General features: G+C 37.3%; 1 protein-coding gene and 1 long non-coding RNA gene across 4 annotated transcripts in view; both read left to right on the top strand.

The window, feature by feature from the left end:
* The window catches only part of LOC144339503 (uncharacterized), a 53,933-nt gene extending 51,623 nt beyond the window's left edge, over positions 1–2,310 (top strand). The window contains exon 2 of the long non-coding RNA XR_013414512.1: positions 803–2,310. This is a non-coding gene — a long non-coding RNA (uncharacterized LOC144339503). The remainder of the gene's footprint in view (positions 1–802) is intronic.
* UBE2E2 (ubiquitin conjugating enzyme E2 E2) overlaps positions 1–26,431 on the top strand; it is a 388,749-nt gene that overhangs the window by 153,803 nt on the left and 208,515 nt on the right.

Below are 26,431 nucleotides of genomic sequence, written 5' to 3'. Positions count from 1 at the left end.
ACTCATAACAAAAATGGACTTCTTAGTCCATGGGAATTGTGTAACAAAAGCCCCAAATGTAAACATATTTCATTAAGTAAAGTTAAAATGATGGTGATGATGTTTAAAAATATCGTAAATGCAAATGTTTATTAAATGTTCTAAAAATCAAAACAGAAAAACTCTTTCGTGAAGGATTCTTGTTACTATGATATAATTCCTACAGGATACTTAATAGCACTGCCCATACAATGGATGCAAAATAACCACCTAGTATTTAAAAATATTAAGCCAAATATAATGGTATAAAATCTTTATAATAGAATGCTTAAACATTTCAGTTAGGAATTTCTGCTTAATAAAATTACATGTTTAAATTTGTCTTATTCCCAACTCTTTTAAATTAAAGAACCAATCATGAGCCTTCATTTTGAACATTGTTTTAAAATCGTGTTATATGTAGAAAGCAAATAATGATTAAAAATAGAGATACTGGTTTTAGGAGATAAGTGTTTCACATTTATTTCTTATTTGCCTTTTGTAAAAGACAGATTATGTAAATTATTCTTCAAATTTAAATGTCTAGGTATAAAATTGAATAAATAAAACAAGTTTTAGTAAGAAAACTATTTTCAGACTTAATGCTAACCAACTATTGCTAATACGCTATAAAATGCTACTTAGGAAGTTACAGACTCCAATTATTATAGTTAATGGTCTCAGTGGCCTCACCTTGCCTTAATCTAGGACATAAAGCATGCAGAACTTGTAATTTAATTATCACCTGTTAATATTGGCTCTAAATTCATTTCTCTCCTTTCAGGATGAAACTGCAGTGATGAGCCAATTAAAAATCATTATCTTCCTACTGAAAACACCAGCCTGCTAACTACACCCACAGTATACAAATCTGCTGAGACTTTCAAGAAGAAACTTACTGCCTCTTACCTTTAGGGAGTGCTGAATTAAATTATTTTTGGGCCCTTATAATTCTGATATTTTGTTTTAATTATTTATTTTTTTTGAGATAGGGCCTGTGTTGCCCATGCTAGTCTCAAACTCCCGATCTCATGCAATCCTTCTGCCTCAGGCTCCCCAGTAGCTGGGATTACAGGTGTGCACAAATCTAATTTTGTACATCTCTAGATTATATGAAGATTGTATTTTTAAAATTATTACATACCTTAAAAGCCATGAGAGAAGTGGAGAGTTATGTTATTCTACAGTAATAAATGGCAGAAATGAAATCTATGCTCTTACTCATATTTCCATATCATGAGATGTAACAAAACATCAGAGAATGTGATGTAACAAAACATCAGAGAATTGATAAGTACTAGAGAAATGTGCAGTTTATTTACAGAAATTTATTAGAAACTTTGTTCTTTGTGTACTCTCCTGACATTGTGTACCATTGTACTGAAATATAATTTTATAATTGACCCATGAGAATCAAACTCTGGAAAATTGATTTGTGCTAACCAAACTCACAAGAGATTGATTTATAAACTAGTAAATCACTTTTTAATTTACTATGAGAATGCTACCTGATCCAAAAACCTGAAAAATTTATGATGTGTTTTCGAGTTTCCACTACTCTCAGTTCAGGCACTATAGTGAATAAAGAGGTGAAAAACACTTAGTTCCCATCCTCAATGAATTTGTAATCTGGTGAGAAGATTTGGACAGCAGTACATAGAGTACAAGTAAGACTAATGCATGAGTAAATGCGTGAGTGATATGTTATGGTTAAATGTGTAGTAGAGGTTTTTGTTTCTGCTAGGCATACTCTTATAGTTAGGAAACCAAATTATAATTCAGTGGGTATGTTTTAAGAGATATTTCTTTCAAGCCATTATTGGATAATAAATTAACTTTCCTTTTTCTCTGCATGTTTCTATATAAAGAATCAGGACCAACAAGCCATAATTAGGACACCTTTGCTCTTGAATATGCTGTAGACACTACAAAAGTTTTAAAACTCTTAACATGTGCAGATACATGAAAAGTTCACTCTTGTTGCAGTTATTGTACCAGAATCTTTCCTTCTGTACTGTAGATTGATTCCAAAGTTAGTGCATAAGGCAAAAATTAAATTATATATAGCCAAAGTGCTCTAAAAATTTCGTAAATGGTTTATAGAATACATACTGGTGTTGTAAAACTGTTCAATAATATACAATTATAATGTTTAGTAAATCATGATGTGTAGTAAAGCATACATAATCCAAACAATTTTATAGTATTTTAATTGCAGTATTTTGAAGTTGTTTATACAAAGGAATCTTAATAAATTAAATATATGTGCCATGTATATCCTCTGTCATCATACCCAAGTTTGTAGTTTTCTTCCGTTGAGTAGACTTCTGGTGAGCCACTATCTAACAGTATATATTGGGATACTTATCTGTTAAAATACAAGATAGATTGTGTTGCTTTTGAGGAGCTTTTCTATAGCCAACCTATTTTAGACTTTTTGCGTGGATTTGTTTTGTGTGGTAGAAGTAAGGAGATAATGAAAGTATGATTTCATGACTCACATAGTTTATTGCCATACAAAGAGAATTTTTTCCTTAGGTTCCTAGTGCTTAAAGAAGGGGAAAATAACGTGAACAGATCTCACGGGGGATATACTCGATAGGTGAGATACGTGAACCGCAAAGTGACTAAGTTCCAAAACTATTAAAGGCATTGCCCAATAGGATGGAAGCCGACTTCTGTGGAAAATAGTCTAATTAAAGATTGAGGCTGGGTGGGTGGCTCACACCTGTAATCCCAGCACTTTGGGAGGCCGAGGCGGGTGGATCAGGAGATCGAGACCATCTTGACTAACAGAATGAAACCCCGTCTCTACTAAAAATTACAAAAAATTAGCCGAGCCTGGTTGTGGGTGCCTGTAGTCCCAGCTACTCTGGTGGCTGAGGCAGGAGAATGGCGTGAACCCAGGAGGCAGAGCTTGCAGTGAGCTGGGATCGCGCCACTGCACTCCAGCCTGGGCAACAGAGCAAGACTCTGTCTCAAGAAAAAAAAGAAAAGATTGAGGTGTACCTTTTTACAAGCGGTTCCTCTGGAGAAACTGGCTTGACCAATACAGTGGAGATCTATTACCACAGGTAAGGTCCCTCGAGGCTGGAGGTGGTGCCAGTAGTGGCAGGCAAGGCTTCAGAGATTAGCTGGAATGTTGTTGCCCTGTGGCAGTGTCACAGCATGTCCTCTTGGTCTTTGGAGAACATGTAGCTTGCCACAGTCTTAGCTCTCAAAGTGTCTGTCAAACTCTTAGATTTGTATGTATTTTGAAGTCCAGTAGTTGAGGTCAGCAACTCACATATGGATTCTGATAAAGTGTGTTGTGACATTCGCAAGGGGAGGGGTACCACTGTCACATTCTCTAGGGGATGGGGGAGAAAACACTCCAGGTTCTTATTATAGCAGAACATATTCACGTAGCAAACTATGTAAGTGTTTGGAATCATTTCACAGCAACATAACAGGATTCTTACTAGTCTCAAACATCCTTCCTAGATTTGGATGTTAGTCATACTTTTCTCTAATTACTATATTCATCCAAATATATATGCAACTAACTGGCATTGGGTCCATGTTCTGTTTCCGACCATAGATAGCTTACCAACCTACAAGGAAATCAAGCCCCTGACTTGGCTATTATTTGCACTGTACTCCATCAGCTGAGCCTCAGAACCCATCTACCTGAAAAAGTGATTAAATTGTCTCATTTAGCAAGCACACTGAAACAAGACTAGCTGTGTTCAGCCTGCATCTAAAAGTGTGTTACTTTGTGATTTGGCTCACTATAATAGTAATTTTGAGGTAGTTATTAATGGTAGTGTTTATGGTACTAATTGGTGCCTGATCATTTCTATAATAAGGTTGGTATTATTTCCATTTTTAGGAGATCAGAGTTTGCAGGATTTGCAAAAGCCTTGAGTTGAAAGCCAGTGGCAGAGCCAGGCCAGAATGATGGTTTTCCCCATCTAAAGTCAGTCAGTGATCTGCTTATCTATGAGATCATGGCCATTATACCAAGTATTGGGAGGACCTGGTGAAAGATGGTTTTTAGGATTTGGCATCAAAAATGTAGAGCTCAGGCTCTAGAATCCAAGAGTTGTAAGAATTTCGCTGTTCTACTTAAGGGCTGGGTGACTTTCAGCAAGTTACTTTAAACTTTTCAAGCCTCAGTTTATCCCCCTCAGGGATTTTCAGATAGTTAGATGAAATAATAGGTAAAGTGCTTAGCACAGAACCTGGTATATGATAAGAGCTTAGTAAATATTATTTGTTTTTTAATCTTAAGAATATTTAGAATTTCAAGTTTTCAACAGCTTTTATGTACATCTCTTATGTACATGTGTATTGCCAAATGAAAGCCTGTTTATTTTTCTTCCTAAAAATGACTAGATATTATATAACTCTATAGATGTGCTTATGAGGGCACACATAATCACCACCACTCTCAACACCTATTTTTGGAATCTTAATTATTCCTTCCATAATATTTTCTTAATCTGCTATAATGTGAGATATATGACTACAGCTGAGAAGTATTAAAAGCAGAACAGGAAACCACAGAAGTTTCTTAAAATAAAAATACAAACTGAGCTCAGAAACATGATGTTTATATACATATCTGAAAAGGAAATGTAGCCAGTAAGCAGAATACACTCAAAGCCAACCACAAATAAGCAGTAAAAAAAAGAGAAATACTGCAGTTTATTTTAAAATTGCACACATCTTGCTTTCATTAGAGTATATAGGAATTTCATTGTAAAATACTTTTAAAAAAATGTAAAGGTATATGTGTGCTTTGACTGAATAATTCTACTGTGATGTTGATTATACTCTAAAGTATACATGTGAAGCTAGAGTTGAATATGAGGTGCTGCCTTGTTCTTCCAAACTGTAATAGCGTGTATGCTATGTGGCCAAACCCTGTCCTCTGCAGAGACCGGCAAGTCAAAGCCATGTTTCTCAGAGCTTGGTTATAGGAGCTCTTGGTAGCACATGTACATATATGTAAAATGTTTATAGATAGCTCTTAAATTTTAAAAAGTAATGTACAATAAATTTTATGATCACATTCTAATTGCAAGTGAATTGGGTTTTGTTTTTGAATTGACAAAATTTCCCTTTGAAATTCATTTACTTATGCTTTTTAAAAAAGTGTGTTGATTTTTAAAATCAGCATGAAACTAGTATGCGGATACGGGCAAAGTACAATGTTACACTCAGCTGACTGAAGTTTTGGGGACTCTGAACTAAACAGAAGTGGATAGTTGATATTTTAATTTAAAATATTACCTGTTTGGCATACCTAATTTTTACTTGAGAGAAAAAAAAATTAATGTCTATTTTATTTGTCAAATCTCTATAACACCCTTTAATTATTACATTTTTAGTAGCAGTGATTTGCTGACATTTGTGCAACCCCTATGTTGTGATCCATATACCTCCCAGTGACTGAAGTCTTTTCTTTAAAATTAGTCCTGCTATATGTTTATATAAATCTTTGGGAAAGGGGTTTTTTTCAAAATGCTGTTTGACTCTCTTGTGAGATTGAATGTCTGTGATCAAAGTACTGAAAAATTTAAAATACATAATTATGAAGTAACTCCTCACATCTGAAAAAATGTTCCACAGAGATTCCACCATGTTTCTTCAATAAGAGCGCTAATTTTATCTCAGAGATGGTACCAAGACATGGTGATGGGAGAGATAGATGTTAGAAAGACACCTCTCTGAGGAGGTGACCTTTACATTGAAATTCTGAAGAAAGTAGGGCAGGTAAGCTCTAAGCAGAAGGAAAATTTGTAAAGACCCAGGGCAGAAAGGAGTTTGGTCTATTAGACAGACTCAGAGTAAGCCTGTGCAGTGGGAGCTTAGTGAAGGAAGGGAAGAGAAGTGAGAGAGAAGTTTGGAAAAGTAGGAATGAATCAGTGGGGCAGTCTTTCTCCCAGATACTGTCACTTTATCATAAATTAATTTAGTGAAACTACAATAGAGCTAAAACTGTTACTTTACCTTGAATATAGAGGAAAAAAATGCTGAGAACATTTGATTAATGTAAAAAAAAAAAAAACACACACACAGAAAGAAACCTCATGAAATTGCTAAACTTCTCTATTGGAAATTTGAAAAAATCGTTTTGTTGAAATTGCCATACTCTTGTGGTAGTGACTAAGTCTCAGGAGATCTGATGGTTTTATAAGGGGTTTCCCTTTTTGCTTGGCCATCCTTCTCTTTTTGCCTGCCACCGTGTAAGATGTGCCTTTCGCCTTCCACCATGATTGTGAGGCCTTCTCAGCCACGTGGAACTGTGAGTCCATTAAACCTCTTTCCTTTATAAATTACTGGTAATTTGTAAAGGAAATTTCATTAGCAGCATGAAAACAGACTAATACACCCCTTCCCTCTTATGCTCAGCCCTTTCCCATTTCTTCTTTATTAAAAAAAAAAATTATTTTTCTAGAGACAGGGTCTTGCTCTGTCACCCAGGCTGGAGGGCAGTAGCACAGTCCTAGCTCACTGCAGCGTGGAGCTCTAGGGCTCAAGCAATTTTTCTGAATAACTAGGACTATAGACACATGCCATGACTACAGGTGCATGCCACTATGCCCAGCTGATTTTTAAATTTTTCTTAGAGACTGGGTTTTGCTATGTTGCTCAGGCTGGTCTTGAACTCTTTGCCTCAGGTGATCCTCCCGCCTCCACTTCCCAGTGCTGGGATTATAGGCATGAGCCACCCGTGCCCAGCCTCACTTTCTTCTTTAGCAGGCGTCCCTGCCCTATGCTTTCTGCTCATAATTAATACATACGTCCTACAGTCAGATGAAATCTGCCTGAGAATTGGTTTCCCTGACCTTAATCTTCTATGATCCTGTTTTTACCTTTCGTGTTCTGTGCCCAGCTCTGTTAGAATGCTTATGCACCTACTATCAGTGACTTTGATTGGGCAGGGAGGGTTTCTAAGTCCATATGCTCCCCCTTGATTTAGAATTGGATTCTCTAGTATTCTGTATTTCAGGTACAGTATAGGTTAAGTGATTTTTTGGTGAGCTGCCATGGGATTTAAGCACTCTATGTAAAGTAATTTAATTAGGTAAGTGAATTCCAAGCTCTAAGCACTAAGGTAGGTAGACCAAGTTTTGAAACATAACTAGTTTAGAATTTGGGATTTTAGAATTTTAGAATTTAACTGTTTGAGTTAAACTGTATTTTCATCTTCAGTAGTCTTGTTCTGTGACTCATTGTGAGGGTCCACAGTAATGCCATTGATCGTGTTGTTAATGAATAGAATCTGCATGCCTCCTGTTCTCCTGACTGGAAAGGGTATTTTATTTAATTCTTCTTTTCTAATGACAATTTTTAGATAATCTTATAAATCTGCCTGTTGATATTTTTTGTTTTTATTTTCCTACAATATACTCAATCTGAAGATCATATTTTCATCTGTCTTGTATAGGCTTGGAATAAAGTTAAGGTATAGATTAGCCCTGGATTCAAATCAGATGGTCAGGTAAGATCTCTTTCTGGGAAACTGTCATAAGAATGTGTAGAAAAATATTCCTGGCAACAAAGTTAGAAAAACTATCCAAAATTCCAATAAATCTATAATTTTCACTGTCCGTGAAGAAAAAAAATGTCAGTTGATCATATGGCATTAGTTTATGCAAGTGTCTCAGAGGAAGGTAAGTTATGGGTATTGTTTCAAGTATGTATAGGATTGAATTTGTTTAGGAAAAAAGCCCCCTAAGGTAATGGGTGTGTGTTAGTCATTCTGTAAGAGCTCTGCATTATTACTGTGCTGGACCGGCCTGCCAGTACCCTGGCTAGCTGAAATTCAGGCACATGGAGCACCACTTATCCCCCTGAATTATGTTAGTATTAGGAAGGGGCAAATCACTTAATAAAAGATATTGTGTAACATTTTACGAATATTATTTAGAAGTAACTGCTGATAACTTTTTCTCAGTGAGAATTCAGTTCACAATTATAAAGAATAATGTTCTTTATTTATAATATTTATAATAAATATTATTCTTTATAATTGTGAGTCTCAAGTTTTAATGTTGACTTACATGAAAATAAAGGAGTTTTCTTGTTTGGTCATGGTGTTAGTTATGTTAACAAGATATTGTTAGATGCTGTTTCCCAGTGTTTGAGACTGCTTTGCCCTGGAGAGTGCAGAAGGTGGGAGGCGGAATGGCTGCTTACTGTGGGATTTCACCAAATTATGTTAGTGGTCTTCATGATCTAAAGATTCTTCTCCATCTCCCCACTTCTTTCCCATCCAGGGGATTATTCTTGCAACTCATTTTTTAAAACAGCTGTTTCAGTTTGAGAAGTTGTTAATTTTACTTATAATTGTTTGCGATTATTTTTATTAGGTATATTTTATGAAATGTCAACAAAATAAGGTTATTTACACTACTCTTTGTAATTGCTAATACTTTAATTTTATTTATTTATTTTTTGAGACGAAGTCTTGCTCTGTAGCCCAGGCTGGAGTGCAGTGGTGCGATCTCGGCTCACTGCAACCACCGCCTATCCGGTTCAGGTGATTCTCCTGCCTCAGCCTCCAAAGTAGCTGGGATAACAGGTGTGTGCCACTGCACCCGGCTAATTTTTGTGTTTTTAGTAGAGAGGGGGTTTCACCATGTTGGCCAGGCTGGTCTTGAACTCCCAACCTCAGGTAATCCGCCCGCCTCAGCCTCCCAAAGTGCTAGGATTATGGGTATGAGCCACTGTGCCTGGCCTTACTTTAAAATCTTAAACACTGGTTTTACTATATGAGCGTATCAATGGCATATTTGGGAGAGAAGTTGGTATTCATATTTTAAAATGACTCCAAATTTTTGTTTTGAGCGAAATCGTATTCACTATACATAATTTATTATTTTACATTTTCTATTCCTAACCAAATTAGGCATTTTAAAAAACTCTGAAAAATCACAGCTTTGCTTGTGGGCTCCATTGTGTGTAGATAATTAAGATCCATGGTTTGAATACCATTTAGGCTTATCAATACAAGGAAATATTACTCCTTAAACAAATAACTGTTGTAAGATTGTGTCTTTTTCCATAGTTTCTTAATACATTCAAAAACATGTACAAAGGACCAGACATGAAGAGAATGGCAGTTTTTAAAAATCAAATTGTGAAAAGGTTAGTTGTTTTGTACCAAGGAGGTAAGAGTCAGGAGGAATAAACAGGTGTAAACTGTAAAGAGCATTGTAATGAATGTTAAGGACCTTTTACTTTAACTGAAGTCTAAGAAGAGTAGTTGAACACTTTTAATTAAATAAGAGTAACATTTTCCAGTTTGAGTTTTAGGAAGTGCTGGCAGAAATTGAATAATGAGTTAAAGGAAGAAAAGTAAAAGTCAGAAGAACAGTTAGAATGTTACTGTATTCATGTGGGTGATAATTGACTGGATGTTGTTGTAGGGGTCAGGGACTCCGGGTTTTAACTTAAGCCATGTGTGGATAACACGTAGTTTTTTTTTGTTTTTGGAGTATATTGCAATATAAATTCAGCTGTGGACATACTGGGTTTAAGGTGTCTAAGACATTGATGTAGAAATGTTCAGTGAGCAGTTGATCACATACATTAGCAAACCTTGAGGAAAATCTGGATTGGGAATATAGATTTGGAATCTAGCAAATGATGATTAAATTTAGAGAAGTAGATGAAATCAACAACTATATAGAATGAAATAGAAGCCGATTGACTTTTAAGAGTTGAGCATTTTATCCATTTGATTTTTTTTTTTCTGTTTAACAACTGGTAGGCATTCCAGTGGCACTTTATTCCTTTTTCAGTGCATATGTATATTATTTTAGGCACATTATGGATTAAGTTGACATCTGTGAGCCACTCTGTGAACCTAGTTATTATTTATTGATTTATTTTTGGGAAAAGATACTGAGGGTTTTTTGTTGTTGTTGTTTTGTTTTGTTTTACAAGTGTTGGGGTGTAACTTGCTTGTAAATTTGGAGCCTGGCAATATCTGAAAATATATTTTCTTCTAGAGTCCTGCTTAGCTCAGCTTTTCCCATTCTCTGAAGCTTGATGATGTATACTTACGTTGTAGAACTTTAAAACTAAATTATTCTATGTTACTGTATCAATATGATTTTTTTGTAGGCGACTGAATAGGGAAATAGTGTCTCCATCAATGAAATGCATTATTTCTTTTTAAAAAAAAAGAAACAGGAAAAAATATTTGTTTCATACCATATAAAACTATTAATAAATTAACCCCACAGTTTATCTAAACCCTTAACGTGCTCAAAGTGATGGTTTTGTTTTGTTTTGTTTTGTATTTTTGGAGATTGCTCTGTGTTCTGGGCTGGGGTACAGTGATGCAACCATAGCAATCCTACTGCCTCAGCCACCAAAGTGGCTAGAACTACAGGCATGCACCACCCCACCCAGCTAAGTTTTTTGTTTGTTTTTGGAGACAGGATCTCACTGTGTCACCCAGACTGGAGTATAGTGTCACGAGCATGGCTTACTATAGCCTTGACCTCCTGGGCTCAACCAGTTCTCCTGCCTCAGCCTCCCAAGTAGCTGGGACTACAAGGCATGTTCTACCACACCCAGCTAATTTTTGTATTTTCTGTAGAGTTGGGCTTTTTCCATGTTTCCCAGGCTGGTCTCAAACTCCTGGTCTCAAGCAGTCTTCCCACCCTAGCCTTCAAAACTGCTGGGATTACACGTGTGAGCCATTGCACCTGGCCTTGATGTCTTACACTAAAAAAGGGAGCATCATTTCTACCCTGGAAAATTTGCTCTTTGGACATTTGATGTAATTTTTATTATTTATTTATTTATTTATTTTTGAGATGGAGTCTCGCTCTGTCACCCAGGCTGGAGTGCAGTGGCGTGATCTCAGCTCACTGCAACCTCCGCCTCTGGGATTCAAGCAATTCTCTTGACTCAGCCTCCCGAGTAGCTGGGACTACAGGCACACACTACCACGCCCAGCTAATTTTTGTATTTTTATTAGAGATGGGGTTTCACCATATTGGCCAGGCTGGTCTTGAACTCCTGACCTCATGATTCGCCCACCTCAGCCTCTGAAAGTGCTGGGACCACGCCTGGCCCCTGGATGTAATTTTTTAAAACCAGACTCATTTCAAATTCTGTCTTAGCATAATTTAGATTTTTGTGTCTTGACAATAATGAAAAATATTTCTTCTTTTTTTTCTTTATGAGATAGAGTCTCACTTTGTTGCCCAGGCTGAGTGCAGTGGCACAGTCTCAGCTCACTGCAACCTCCACCTCCCAGGTTCAAGTGATTCTCCTGCCTCAACCTCCCGAGTAGCTGGGACCACAGGCGTGCACCACCACACCTGACCAATGAAACATACTTCTAATGATGGTTGTTAACTGCTTTAAATAAATAATTTAATACTTTTTATGATGTTTGTATTACATAGTTCTTTGATTTGAGTTGCAACTGTTATTTACACATTCTTTCCCTCTTTGCAAGCGATCATTTTAGGATCATGTTCTTTTCAGTGGCTTTGCTGTAAAGGAATCACTTCATTTCTGATTATTGCATTTGCAAAAATGATTGTTTCTTGGCTTCCTTGAACTGTGTTTTATCATTTGATACTGTGATTCAGTGTGCTCCTAAAACATTTCCGTCTGCCTGGTTTGTGATCTCTCTATTTTAGATCACTGTGCCACAGCTGCTTGGATAGCCTTCTGTCATCTATTTTCAATAGTGTCGTATAGCATCCCGCGTGGTTTCAAGGATGATAAATTGGCTAGACGCCAGGGCTTGCTCTGTAATCCTGCCTTGTCTGTTAATGTCAAGTGTATCTCACAGCTGATGCTGATGAAACTGCTTAAAGAAATCAGGTATGATCTTTAGCAGAGCCACATCTCATTTCCATATAGTGGGGTTAAATTCTGTTTTGATCAACTTCTTGAGAGCAAAGTCCTCAGAGTCCTACATCATGGAATGCAAGATTGTGTGGTAGAGACAAAAGTCATAGTAATTTAGAAAAACCATCAGCTTCTTGTACTGGCTTCTCACAGATTGTTGCACTTGTGCGCATTACATCTATATGCTGGATGAATAGGAAGTTTTCCAATAAAGGAGGACATTCCAAAAATAGGTGACAGCTTAGATTGACACATAAGTGCTAGCTGCTATCATTGTCATCATTATTTTGTTTTTATTATTACGATTGTGAGAATTGGATAAATTGGGAAGGAAAGTAAAACAGATTAAATTTTTTCAACTTATTTGATACAAAGCTAGTTCTAAAATCATAGAATTACAAACATTTATTAGTGTGGATCATGTCTGAGTGCTCAGGCTATTTATCTCATTAACACAATTTCATATAAGTAGTTGTCTTTAATAATTGTAGAATGTCTTCACCTATTTGGAATGCCATAACAAAATACCATAAACTGGGTGGCTTATAAACAACAGAAATTTCTTTCTTACTGTTCTGGAGGCTGGGAAGTCCAAGATTGAGGCACTGGCAGATTTGGTGTCTAGTGAGAGTCCCCTTCCTTGTTTATAGAACAGCACCTTCGCCCTGGCTCCTCACGGGGTGGAAGGGGCAACTAAGCTACCTCAAGCTGCTTTTCTAAGGGATCCAGACCTAATTTACCTCCCAAAGGCCCCACCTCCGAATACAGTCAGCTTGGGGGTTAAGATCTCAACATATTAATTTAGCAGGGACACAAACATTCAGACCGTAGCAGAAGTATCCATAAAGGGATAAGAAAGATTACAGGTGGTTCAGTTCTTAAAAGGCATGAGTTTATTCTGTAGATGAATAATAAAGCTGTTTGTCTAATTGGTATTACAAAACCAGAACAATTCAGCTATTATGTTTATTTTCATGGATTTATTGAAATGTGTAATGAGTTTTTAATACAAGACAAGCATATTGAAGTGAACTTTTACATATTAAGAGCCATCGTCACGTTATAGTTTGACAGATACTACCTTTGAAAGTAAGCTAATCAGTTCATTTTGGTCAAGTATTTTGTATACTCAAGAGTAGGGAGTAGAATTTTGAATTTGAGGTAAAATGACTGTTTTCCTCTGTCGATACATACGGCTTATATTTTAGATTTTCTGGCCTTTCAGTTTTCATACATTATGACCTGTTGTCAGAACCCATATCTTCATACTTGGATGGGAAAATATCATTTCCTGTTAATAGTGGTCCCTGCTGCCTAACCTTCTGATCAGTTACAGTTTGCCCAAGTTGCTGAATTAGAAAGCATTTAAAGTACTTGCTATTTGAAAAGCACCTATAAAGGATTATGAAAAAGAGCTCTATTTGAGGCTAATATCTACAAAGACTTTCTGATTTCAGGGTAGGAGTAGAGTTCAAAATGAAGCAAAGTTTAAGACGCACATATACAGATGCTATTAGCATTACTTGTTTCTGGGAAGACTTATAGTATTGCTATTCCTGATGGTTTAAATAGACTGGTTATAGATTACTGTGGGTACAGGGCAGACATTGTAATACAGGCTATGAGATTTTCTTCACATAAAGCACTAAGTACTATTTATTTCTTTGTATTTACTCTTTAGTTCTTTTCAAAAGGTGAATTGGATTAGATTTTGCTTCTGTCTCAGGTAAATCCCCCACTTTGAACCTCTGCAAATTTGCGACTCTTTTATTGTATCTGTAAAAACCAACCTTGCATGAATTGTGTCCTTTAAGTGCTGTGATTGTGATTCCCTTTTTAATCTATAGGACACAATTTTCTCATTGTTTGTTTTTTCTTATCATGGCGTTTTCTAAGTGAAATGACATACCAGAAAAGATCATGATGAGGCCCAAAAATACTCTGGCAATTTTGTATACAGTCAGTCCCTGTTATCAATGGCTCATGCTTCTCTCTTTCTTTACCATCTTTAATTATTTGTATGTGTGTTTTTGCTGTTAGGTATTGTTTTAAGCATTCAGCTGTTGAAGTGTAGGTATGAAGTGCCTGACAGGCCATTGAAGATAAACGAAGATAAATTACAGTTGTAGCAGAGGTTCCAGTCCTTGTTATTCTTGATATGATACCCTCGTTGTCTCTGGCGAATTCCTGTAGACCTTTAAAGTGGCTTGTCAAATTGCTTAACAAAATTAGACTTTTTCTCTAATGCTGCTAGTGGGGTCGCATCTAGAATTGTCTTTCAATGTGATCTAAAAATAACATACTACAAAATTACACAAAAGAGACATTTGGACAAAAACAGCCAAATGACTGAGAGGAATAGCCATTAAAGAGGACAAAAAACAAATTCCTGAAAAACTGAAACTTAGCTTCAAGTAAATGGAATTGGGCGTTATGCTGCTTTTTCCAAAACACCTGATAATTCTCAGTACCAAAGAAAAATTACCAAACATTTTTCAAAGAAATTAAGGTCTGTGCTGCAATACCATTATTTGCAGTATTGGCTCATAATCACTTTATGGAGTAAACATTCTAAGACTATTAATAAATAAGAACTGCTTAAACAATATTTGCCTGCTTCTGTAATTATATTGTAATTACATTTTATCATAGACAGTGAAATATGTAGCACCTTTTGCAGGTGGAATTCTCACTGCTGGTTTGCCTTAAAATATTGGCGTTTGGGGATATTCTCTCTGCTAATTAATATTGTTTGTTCTCTTACTTCTCTGTTCATAATGAGACAGCTCTCTGTTAGACATAGAGAAGAAAAGTTACCTCACTTGAGAACTTTATGATATCTATTTACAAATGCATTTTTGTGGAAATATAATTTTACAGAATGCCCAAGAGGTTTTAAAGCTTTTATTAGTACCTTAAAATATATGTAGCATTTTTTTATTTTATTGCAAAGCTACATGTTAATACTCTAATGCTAATGAAATATTTCAGATTATTTTATGCATTAGAACACAATTTCTTTGACATCAGCTTCCATTCCATTTATTTAAATAGCATTTTTTTTTTTAAAGTTTGGTCTTTGTTTTATTGAAAACATAATTCAGGCAGGACGCAGTGGCTCACGCCTGTAATCCCAGCACTTTAGGAGGCGAAGGCAGGCGGATCAGGAGGTCAGGAGTTCAAGACCAGCCTGACCAACATGGTGACACCCCGTCTCTACTAAAAATACAAAAATTGGCTGGGCGTGGTGGCGTGTGCCTGTAATCCCAGCTACTTGGGAGGCTGAGGCAGGAGAATCACTTGAACTTGGGAGGCGGAGATTGCAGTGAGTCACGATCGTGCCACTGCACTCCAGCCTGGGCGACAAAGCAAGAGTCCATCTCCAAAAACATAATTCAGCAAAAGAAGCAGTACACAAGAGGTAAAATGACTCGCCTACCCTGGTCCCACTTGTGCAGTGGCAGGACTGGTATCAAGACACTTACCTCCTCTGCCATCGCTACAATAATCTATATTTTTTTGTCATAAATAAAAAGTTAGAGTATCACTAGGGAGACAGATGAGATCATAGCCTCAAGCAATCCTGCAGAGCACTTCCTGGCAGAGGCTGACGTCTTGTATTTGCTCAAGCAAGCTCTGTGAGTCCTGCTTCCTTATTGTCATGGATCTCTTTTCATGGTGCATCCCCATTCCTACGTTTAATCACACACATCTCAGTCCAAGCTCTCGGGCTTTATTACGAATGGAGTTGACTGCTAGAGAGGCCCCTCTCCAAACTTTTTTCCATACCCTCTTTGCTCCCAAGACATCTCTCCAGGGGAGGACATTAGGGAAAAGGAAATCTGGAGAGAGTGAAAAGGGGTAATGCTTTCTCCAAAGTTCTCTGAAGAAACCACTGAGTCTTTGAAAATCTTCTGATGGAAGAGGTAAGAACTTTAGCTTTCATCTTCAAGGTCCTTCATCTCTATGTCCTGGGGGCTTTTGTCTTCTTTTGCCCTTTGAGCTGTGGTTCACTGGTCCTGGCTGGCTTTGAGGGGGATTTCACTTCCATAGCTGCCTTCTCTTTCTGGGCAAGTCAGATCCACTAGAGGAGTTTTCTGTGCTTCTTCCCTGATAGAGTAATGTTGGTAGGTGCACTGGATACCCACTTCTTGAGGTGATGTGGCGAAATCAATCCTTTATCTGTCACAGCCCCAGCCACCAGTGCCTCAGTCGCAACTCCCAGTTCAACACCTGCAGGTGCCTGAATAGCTGCTTCTTCGATTCCAGCTGAAGAAAAAGATGCAAATCAAATGGAGGCAGTTCACTGCAACCTGAAACTGCTGCACCAGGCAACCCCAGTTCTTCATTGTTCTCATCTCAGGCAAGACAAGAGGGCACCCAGAGGCTTGAGGAAACAAAGTTGCGGTCCCCATACAGCCACCATTCTGGGCCGATTGATCTTTCTTCCAGGAACCTGAACTAGTATTGATGGTGGATAAGAGGAAGGGAAACACGGGGTAGAAGAGGGCAGTTCCCCAGCAAAGGCCCCACCCTTAAGCCTGGAAACTACGGTCCTGCATGAGAACAGTTATCCCTGTTTTCCCTCCCAAATGTTACATTTTTGGTCTGCCCTGCCCCCCCTTATCTTGTATCCATATAAACCCCAAACCTCAGCTGGTAGAGACACAAAGCAGCTGAACATCAAGAGGAGTAGCAGCACAGATTGTCAGAGACTACAGATAGATGTGGCTTAAGTTCAGACAACGTGGCTTCAGGGAAGGATCACCTTCTTCCTGCACCATCCCCTTTCCAGCTCCCCTTTGGCTGAGAGCCGCTTCCACTGCTCAGTGAAATTCTCCACGTTCATCAACTTTAAAACCTTCATGTGACCTGATCCTTCCTAGATGCTGAACAAGAACCCAGGTACCAAGAGGGCAGAGGTAAAAGGCTGTCATTCTGACTCTCCACTGAGCTGGTTAACAGCTGTCTGCAGATGGCAACTGCTACAAGAGCATCAATTGTAACATACCCCTAGACACTGCTGTGAGGCCAGAGCCCAAAAGCACTTCTGCACCTGCTTGCCTGTGTGCTCCCCCTCCCGCAAGGGGTTTGAGCTCAGTGGTGGTCAAATAAGCTAGCCATACCCCTGTTGCAAGTCCCATGAAGGGGTCAGGGGAATTCTCCCATCTTGGTATCTTTGAAAGAAAATGAAAATATACTACGAAGGTAAATAGAGTTGCTGGGTTATTTTTGTCATTAGTTTTGACATCTGTCTTTATTGCCCACTATTAAATTGACTTATAAACTTAACACAATTTTTGAGAGATTGTGTAATATTTCCTTATACAGTCATTTTACTCATTTCTTAATGCCATTTCTTAACACTAAACAGAACTATCTTTATTAACCCCCCAAAAAACCAACTTACTTTTTTAGTAAACATTCGACAGACACCCATTGAAATTACCTCAGATGTTTATACAAGTATTCATTTTAGTCAGCTTACTTTGAAAGCTCTTTTGTATTTTAAACCGTGTTCTTGGGTAAACCAAAGGAAATTTTCTCTCTTTGAGACACTTGAATATTTCTTATCTGAACTTTGATTTTAAAAAATGAAAAACAATACATACATTTTTAGTATTACAGAACTGAAAATTTGGTGTAAAATAACTATACCTCGTAACTGAACTAGATGTCTGATTCATGCTTCTCAGTTTCAAGTACTCTGAAGAGACTTAAGATTTTTTTCTTTTGAAATTTTTACACCTAAATTCAACGTTCTAAGCATGTTTCTTTGCCAGAGTATGAACTGATAAAGGATAGAATGAACAGCTGGAAGAAAGGAAACAAACCCTTGGAGACTTTTGTATTCAAAAATATTTCTGCTGTTCCCCAAATTCAACTAATTAGAGATTCATTTGACTTATCACATATCTATTAAAATTCAGTTGCTCCTAGGCAGACAGAAGAATGGATCAAAATAGAATAGAATAGTTGAAAGTCTAAGAATAGACCCAAGAACAAATGGAAATTTAATATGTGAAAATGTTGGGAGATCCTACATTTTAAGGACATAAACTGCAAAGAATCTTGAACATTCTTCAGTGGTTTTATTGTTAGTAATAATAATAGTATAATTTTAAAATTTTAAGGTGTTTATGTATAAAAGCAGTTGTATAAAGTATGTTATTAGAAGCCAAGATATTCAGCATAAGACAGATTACTAATATAAAATCAAAGAAATTAAAGAATAAACCCTGTAATGTCACGAACCACACCCATATAAGACAGCAAATCTAACAGATAAATGTTATGTGTTCTGGCTGCTCCACCAACCAGCTGTTCCCACATCTCTCTCCTTCTCCTTGGCATTCCCTATACCCTGAGACACAATATTGAAATTAGGCCAGTTAATAACCCTACAGTGGCCTTTAAGTGTTCAAATGGAATGAATAGCCAGAAGCTTCTCACTTCAAAAGCTAGAATGATGAAGCTTAGTGAGGAAGCTATGCTGAGCCAAGATGGGCCAAAAGCTCCATCATTTTCAATGATTAGCCAAGTTGTGAATGCAAAGGAGAAGTTCTTGAAGTAAATAAAACATGCCATTCCAGTGAACACATAAATAATAAGAAAGTGAAACAGCCTGATTGCTGATATGGAGAAAGTTCTAGCGGTCTAGATAGAAGATCAAAGCAGCCACAATATTCCCTTAAGCGAAAGCCTAATCCAGAGTAAGGCCTTGACTCTTTAATTCTGTGAAGGCTGAGAGAGGTGAGGAAGCTGCAGAAAAAAGTGGGAAGCCAACAGAGGTTGGTTCATGAGGTTTCAGGAAAACATCAGTCTCCCTAACATAAAAGTGCAAGGTGAAGCAACAAGTGCTGATGGAAAAAGCTGCAGCAAATTATCCAGAAGATCTGGTTAAAAATCATTAATGAGGTTGGCTATACTAAAGGCAAGATTTTCAGTGCACATGAAACAGCCTTCTATTGGAAAAAGAGGTCATCTAGGATTTCCCTAGCTGGAGAGGAGAAGTCATTGCCTGACTTCAAAACTTCAAAGGACAGGCTTACTCTCTTGTTAGGAGCTAATACAGATGGTGACTTTTAAGTTGAAGCCAATGCCCATTTACTGTTCCAAAAATCCCAGGGGCTTCAAGAATTATACTAAATCAACTCTACCTATGCTCTGTAAAGCTAGGATGACAGCACATCTATTTACAGCATGGTGTACTTAATATTTTAAAGCCTCTTTTGAGGCTTTATTCAAAAACAAGATTCTCTTCAAAACGTTACTGCTCATTGACAACATAAGGAGATGAATGTTGTTTTCATGCCTGCTAATACAACATGCATTCTGCAGCCCATGGATCAAGAAGTAATTTTTACTTTCCAGTCATGTTATTGAAAAAATAGCTTTTATAAGGCGATAACTGCCATAGGCAGGGATTCCACTGATGGATCTGGGTAAAGTCAGTTGAAGACCTTGTGGAAAAGATTTACCATTCTAGATACCATTAAGGACATTAAGAATATTTGTGATTTACGGGATAAGGTCAAAATAACATTAATAGGTGCTTGGAATAAATTGATACCATAGTCATCTGTGGTACCCCTCATATAGATGACTTTCAAGACTTCAGTGGAGGAAGTGACTGCACTTAAGGTGAAAGTAGCAAGAGGGCTAGAATTAGAAGTGGAGCCTGAAGATATGACTGAATTGATGCAATCTCATGGTCAAACTTGAACATATGAATTGCTTCTTACAAATAAGCAAAGAACATGGTTTCTTGAGATTGAATCTACTCCTGATGAAGATGCTGTGAACATTACTGAAATGACAACAGAGGATTGAAAATATTAAATATTTGTAGTTGATGAGGCAGTGTTAGGGTTTGAGAGAGTGACTCCGTTTGGCAAGTTCTACTGTGGGTGAAATCTTTTGTGAAAGGAAGAGTCGATCGATGTTCATTGTTGTCTTATTGTAGGAAATTACCACAGCCACCTCAGCCTTCAGCAACCACCCCCCGATCAGTGAGCAGCCATCCATATCAAGGGAAGACTGTCCACCAGCAAAAGATTACAACTCACTGAAAGCTCAGATGATTATTAGCATTTTTAGCAATAAACTTTTTTAACTAAGGTATATACATTTTTTAGACATAATGCTATTGCATGCATATACTACAGTATAGCATAAACATAACTTTTGTATGTGCTAGGAAACCAAAAAATTCATATCATCACAGTGGTCTGGAACAGAACAGCAGTATCTCTGAGGTATGCCTATATTTATCTACTTTAAATATCCAATGACAATTTATCAAATAACTTACTGACGTCTGGGTAAATCATATCCTCGGCATTTCTTCAGCTCAGTCTGATATCCCTTCCAAAAGCAGAAGATTAAGATCTTTTAGTGTGACCTGTTAAAAAAGTATACTTGGATGATGGTTGTCATTGATTTTTTTAAGGGTAGGCAAAACCCATTCCTCTCTCTTTTTTTTAGTTCTCAAATTGTATTTAACTTGTCTATACCTGCTGACAGCAGAAATACCCATGCTTTTAACAACTAAGGCATTTGTTTGATTTACTTATTGTTGGCACCCTGTTTTTTCCCACAGTTCTTTAAATAATACATTGGTCCCAATGTAAATTCTTTCAATCTAATGTGCTTCCTCAACTATCATGCGTAGTCAACTCTCTGAGAACTAGACATCTCTGTGAACATAAAGAAGTAGTTGTCAAGCCAGAGGCATTTGAATGGGGGTGGATATCTTGTTTTTAGTGAACTATGGTGGGTGTCATGGGGTCACCACGAGATTAGAGCAAGTTGAATAGCAGGAGGTTTTTGGACATGAAGTTTACCTGCATCTAATTTTGATAGAAATGGCATAGGCTATGTGGAAGTGTTTGCAGTTTAAATGTTAGACATTTAGGCATCCTACCCAGTAGTTCAGGAGTAGTTCCTTTAAGTAGAGGTAGGTTAGGCTGGACAGAGCTTTAGAATCTTGAAGGCACAAAGAGGCGAATGTGAGCAACTTATGGAAAGCATCATGGAGTATGTGTCATGCATGAGAAATACACCAAATACTGTATCTGGCATAACAGTTTATGGAAGTCCACTAGGTTTTTGACTGTAGGATAACAAATGTTATGGTTGAAATGATAATCTACTAACCTATTTCTATCAGGTGATATAACCAGATAAAATCAACATGGGTTGTCAGTGCTCACGTAAGAGTAAGTAAGACTGGGCAGGGTGCGGTGGCTCACGCCTGTAATCTCAGCACTTTGGGAGGATGAGGTGGGCGGACCACAAGGTCAGGAGGTGGAGACCATCCTGGCTAACACAGTAAAACCCCATCTCTACTAAAAATACAAAAAATTATTAGCCCGGCGTGGTGGCTGGCGCCTGCAATCCCAGCTACTTGAGAGGCTGAGGCAGGAGAATGGCGTGAACCCAGAAGGCGGAGCTTGCAGTGAGCTGAGATCATGCCACTACACTCCAACCTGGTCAACAGAGTGACACTCCGTCTCATTTAAAAAAAAAAAAAAAAGAGTAAATAAGACTGAAAACAGTCTTAAGAATAAATAAAAGGGCCAGGCGCAGTGGCTCACGCCTGTAATCCCAGAACTTTGGGAGGCCGAGGCGGGTGGATCACCTGAGGTCAGGAGTTCAAGACCAGCCTGGGCAACATGGTGAAACCATGTTTTTACTAAAAATACAAAAATTAGCTGGGCATGGTGGTGGGTGCTTGTAATCTCAGCTACTCAGGAGGCTGAGGCAGGAGAATCACCTGAACCTGGGAGATGGAGGTTGCAGTGAGCCGAGATTGCACCATTGCACTCCAGCCTGGGCGACAAGAGCAAAACTCCGTCTCACACAAAAAAATAATAATAAAGTATAATAGAGGTTACCAAGTGTAGGGGGTAGAGGTAAATGGAGAGTTATTGGTTAATGGGTACAGAGTTTCTGTTTGGGATGATGAAAAAGTGTTGGAAATAGATGATTATGATGATTGTACAGCGTTGTCAGCATACTTGATAACATGGAAGTATACCCTTTAAAATGGTTAGAATGGGGAGGGTTACATTATATATATTTTACAACAGCAAAAAATGTAATCATTTACTCTCAATTAAAAAACAACCTGAAAATAAATAGAGTGCTTAGGAGACCATGGGCAAGATGCCGAAACCTAGTCCAAAGTGAGAGTGAAGCCACTGTGGGCCAGAACCATATGGCAGGGCTATGCAGCCTTACAGCAGCAAAGGCCCAACCTGCACACAGTACGATCCAAGCAAACAAGCTGTCCAAGTCACCAATATTAATCCTTAATCCTGGGCATACCTAGACTGGCCTTACAGTCTGGGGCATCCAAACTTGGTGTCCAGGAGTGCCTGTTTATTGAAGCCAAGTTATGAAACCCAATTAATAAAGTGTTTGCACTATTGTGCATTTGGATTTTTAGTTGACTCATTAAAATATACTTTCCTAAAAATTTAAAATTATTTCATAGAACTTCAGGTTTTGTTTTAGTATTACCAGCTATTGTCAGTTTCTAGAGGTTTGCTAAAATAGCTCTTGGGGAATAGGCTTTGCTCTTTGTAATCATTTTTGGAAAAATAGTTCTTAGGAAAACAATTCATTATAGTTAATTTTTTACAGAATATATTTCCTGAAACTATGGAAGTTTTGTTCTCTAGCTGACATGATTGTTTTTTCAGAACGTGTAAGCAGATACCAACAAGGTTCTTTTCAAACATCTCTTTCAAAAAACACTTTCTTATTTATCTCCGTAGATGTTTTTCTACTTTGAACAGCCTACCTATTGAAAGGGTATATAATACTCAGATTTACTATTATTATGATTTTCCAGTTGTATATGAACATGACAAGAAACATCATTATATCTTTTCTTTTGGCATTCATGCTTACCTATATGTAGACCACAATTGTAATCATTCAATTTTAATAATAATGTAGATATACAAGTTTATATCTGTATATATAATAATGGTTATATAGCAACTAATACTTTTTCAATGCTTGTTGTTTGTTTATGAAATGCTATTTGTTTTACATACATTGGAGACATTTAATACTTAATTCTATGTGGTAGGTATATTATCACTATTTTGCAGACGATAAATCTGAATCCTTGGTTTCAGGATGGTTGTTTACTTACCCAAAGTCATACAGCCAGCCAGTAGCATTTTATCACACTTCATAGTCAGAGTTCTTATCTACATTATAAGTTAATGTTTAGGTAATTCCTAGAAATCAGCCTAAGTGGCCAGTTATATTAACTGCTATTTAAGCTATATATTTTTAAATCTTAGCTCTGTAATAATAGTAGGTTTGCAATAGATTTAGAATGTACATACAAACCATAGTTCAGGAATGTGGCCACAGTATGCCTGTGTATTAGCACATTCACCTGTCTCAAAATTTTTATTGGGCCTCTACTATGTGCTAGATACAGGCATGATACAAAGATTTAAAAATATGGCCACTGTCACAGGAGGCTTAAAAATCTCGTTATTTTTCAACCTTTGTTTTTAAACCCATATGTCTTTTGGATAAACCGACGAACAAAACACCATCCCCTCCTTAATTCGAAATCTCAAAATAAATTAAATTCAGTATTTCTTACCATCTGATTTCCTTTTGTTTCCTAAGCTTGTATACTGAGAGATACTTCATTAACCAAATATTCTGGGCTTCTGAAATTTGAAGAGCCAGTAGCAGTGAAATCTTGAAGAGCCAGAGAAAACAGGCTCATTTCAAGGAGTTTATTCTTGAGTTTGGATAGTGCAAGTTCAGTTAGGAAGAGTTTGGATTGTGAGGGATGTGTATATCATGTCTTAAAATAGTTTATCAATAATAAATAGAATGAAAGGGTGATTTAAGACGTTATTACCCCTCCACCATTGTTCTGTTATGTACCCATTGAATACAAAAATATTCCTCAGGAATACCTATTCCTCTCCAAAAATAATTGTCACAGTAATTTAATAACTGAATTTTGTTATATATCTTAATGTTCTGTTTGTGCTGGCTTACATGTATGTAAGTGAGATGGTTTATCATGTTTTAATACCCAAGTATTGGGTATTAGAAGAATTGAAAGGTTATCTACATAACAAGAGTGTATAGTTTTTAAAAAATAGAGTCTGTTATGGGTTATGCTTAGACAGATGGCAGAATGGAAAGACCTTTCTTAAAATCAGCTTTTATAGTATGGCCTAGCGAATAATATGTGACATCATGCTAGCACACTCAACTAATTTGTTTACTCATTCATTCAACAAATTGAGTGCCTGATATACATGAGACTGTGTAAACTGTATCTGTTTGGTGCCTGGCCCCAAGGAGATTAAAATCCAGTTGAGTTTTCTACTATTCAAGAGATAGTATTTGTAGTCTGGAAACAAATAGCTTGGGTTTGCATTCTGGCTCTTCCACTTACTAGCTGCTTAGCCTTGGGTGAACTGTTGAACCTCTTTATCGCTCAGTTTCCTCTTACAGTTAACAACAACAACAACAACAACAACAACAACAAATGGAAGAAGAGGAGGGAGGGGGATGATATTAAGAGCATCTACCTTATGGAGTTTTGTGATGTTAATTAAATAAACAAATATATGAAGAGTTTTAGAACAGAATATTGCATAGTATAATTAGAGCAGAATATTACCTAGTTAATTAAATAAACAAATGTATGAAGAAGTTTTAGAGCAGAATATTGCCCAGTAAAATGTTGGAGACAGATGCTTAGAAAAACTGCACATTAAGAGGTTCTGAGCTTGGTCCGGAAGGGTCAGGAATGACTTTCCTTGAGGTGTGATATGGGTCTGAGAAGTGAAAAATGAATGATATTGACAGATTGAGAAGAGAGAGGAGTAGAGTAAGAAAATCCCAGGCTGAGAACAGCAAGTTTGAAGGCCAGGAAGGGGCAAGTCAGAGTGGCTGAGGACAAATATAGGCCACAACTGCTAAGTCAGGGTGTAGCAGAAGTGGTGATGGCCAAATCTTACAGAGCCTTGGGAAGCCTGTGAAGGATGGTTGTCTTAAAAGCAAGAAAGTGACACAGTCAGATTCTCATGTTACAGAGATCCCTCTACATGCATTCTGCAAAATGTATGTGGGGATCACAACCAGATGGCTGTTGAAGGTAAAAGATCATAGCTTGGAGTAAGGTGGGAAACAGATAGAAGTGGATACATCACATTATATTTAGGGGATAAAATAGACATGACTTAATGATTTATTTAATTTGAAGTATGAGGGAGAGGAAATGTCCATGAAGACTCCCAAAGTATCAGGTAGGTGACAAATAGATTGCAGATGAAGTCAAGAAAGTGGAAGGGATGTCCTAAGAAGAGATTCAAGATATATGAGAGTTTGCTGATCAGAAGTTTTAGAGCAGTGATTCTCAAGATGTGGTCCCTGGACCAGCAGCATCAATATCACCTGGATACTTGTTAGACGTGTAAATTATCAGGTCCTGCCCTGGATTTATTGAGTCAGAAACCCTGGGTGTGAAACCCTGGATGTGATTTCTCCCTAATCTGTGGTTTAACAAGTTTGCAGGTGATTTGAATGCACAATAAAATTTGAGAACCACTGTTTTAGAGGCACAGTGGAAAAGTTGAGGAAGAGGGACAAATGAATGTTAGAGTCAAGCCAAGGACTTAATTTTATGAGATGATAATGCTTTCACATAGGGGTCAGCAACTATAGCCAGTGGGCCACATCTGGCCGACCACTTGCTTTTGGACAGTCCACAAGCTAAAAATGGTTTTTACGAGTTTTTTTAATCGTTAAAAAAATCAAATGACTATTTTATGACAAATGAAAATGACATGAAATTTACATTTTAATATTCGTAAAATTGTATTGGGACATATTTGCACTTAATTACATATTGCCTATGTCTACTTTTGTACTACAATGCAAGAGTTGAATAGTTGTGACAAAAAGTTACACAAGGCTGAAAATTCTTACTATCTAGCCCTTTATAGAAAAAATTTGCTAAAATCTGCCTTAGAGCATTACTGTATTTGTTGGCTGATGAAAACAGAAAAAAGCAGCATGGGAAGTTTAATACTCTGGTCTGTAGGCAGAGGATGGGCTCTGTGCATAATGAACAGATGTCTAAGCTTGCTTGGTTTGGAAGGATGTGTACAAACAACATGGTCCTTGTTTTCTGCCGTATGGGGGCCTGCAGTCCCAGAACATGCAGTTTTGCCTTAGATAGTAATTTACCTGGTGCTTTTTGTAACAAGTTTTGGAGAGAGAGTTTTTATGAAAATAGTTCAATATTTATTTCATACAGTGATGTTTTATTAACAGTGTTGAATGTATGTTGTGTAAAAATATTCTGTATTTTTACTAAATTGTGTAAATGGTCTTCTGAGGTCCTCAAGCATGTTCACCATGAGTATGACTTGACAGTTTGCTGGGTAACATTCAGCCCTATCATGGGAAAAAAGTGAACTTGGAAATTCTTGCTTTTGGTAATGGTGGATGAGCTTGTTACAGACCACGCTTC

Source organism: Macaca mulatta, chromosome 2 (genome assembly GCF_049350105.2).
Source record: "Macaca mulatta isolate MMU2019108-1 chromosome 2, T2T-MMU8v2.0, whole genome shotgun sequence".
NCBI classification, from domain to species: domain Eukaryota; kingdom Metazoa; phylum Chordata; class Mammalia; order Primates; family Cercopithecidae; genus Macaca; species Macaca mulatta.
The sequence above is the reverse complement of the archived record's forward strand: the minus strand, read 5'-3'. Positions and strand labels throughout refer to the sequence as shown.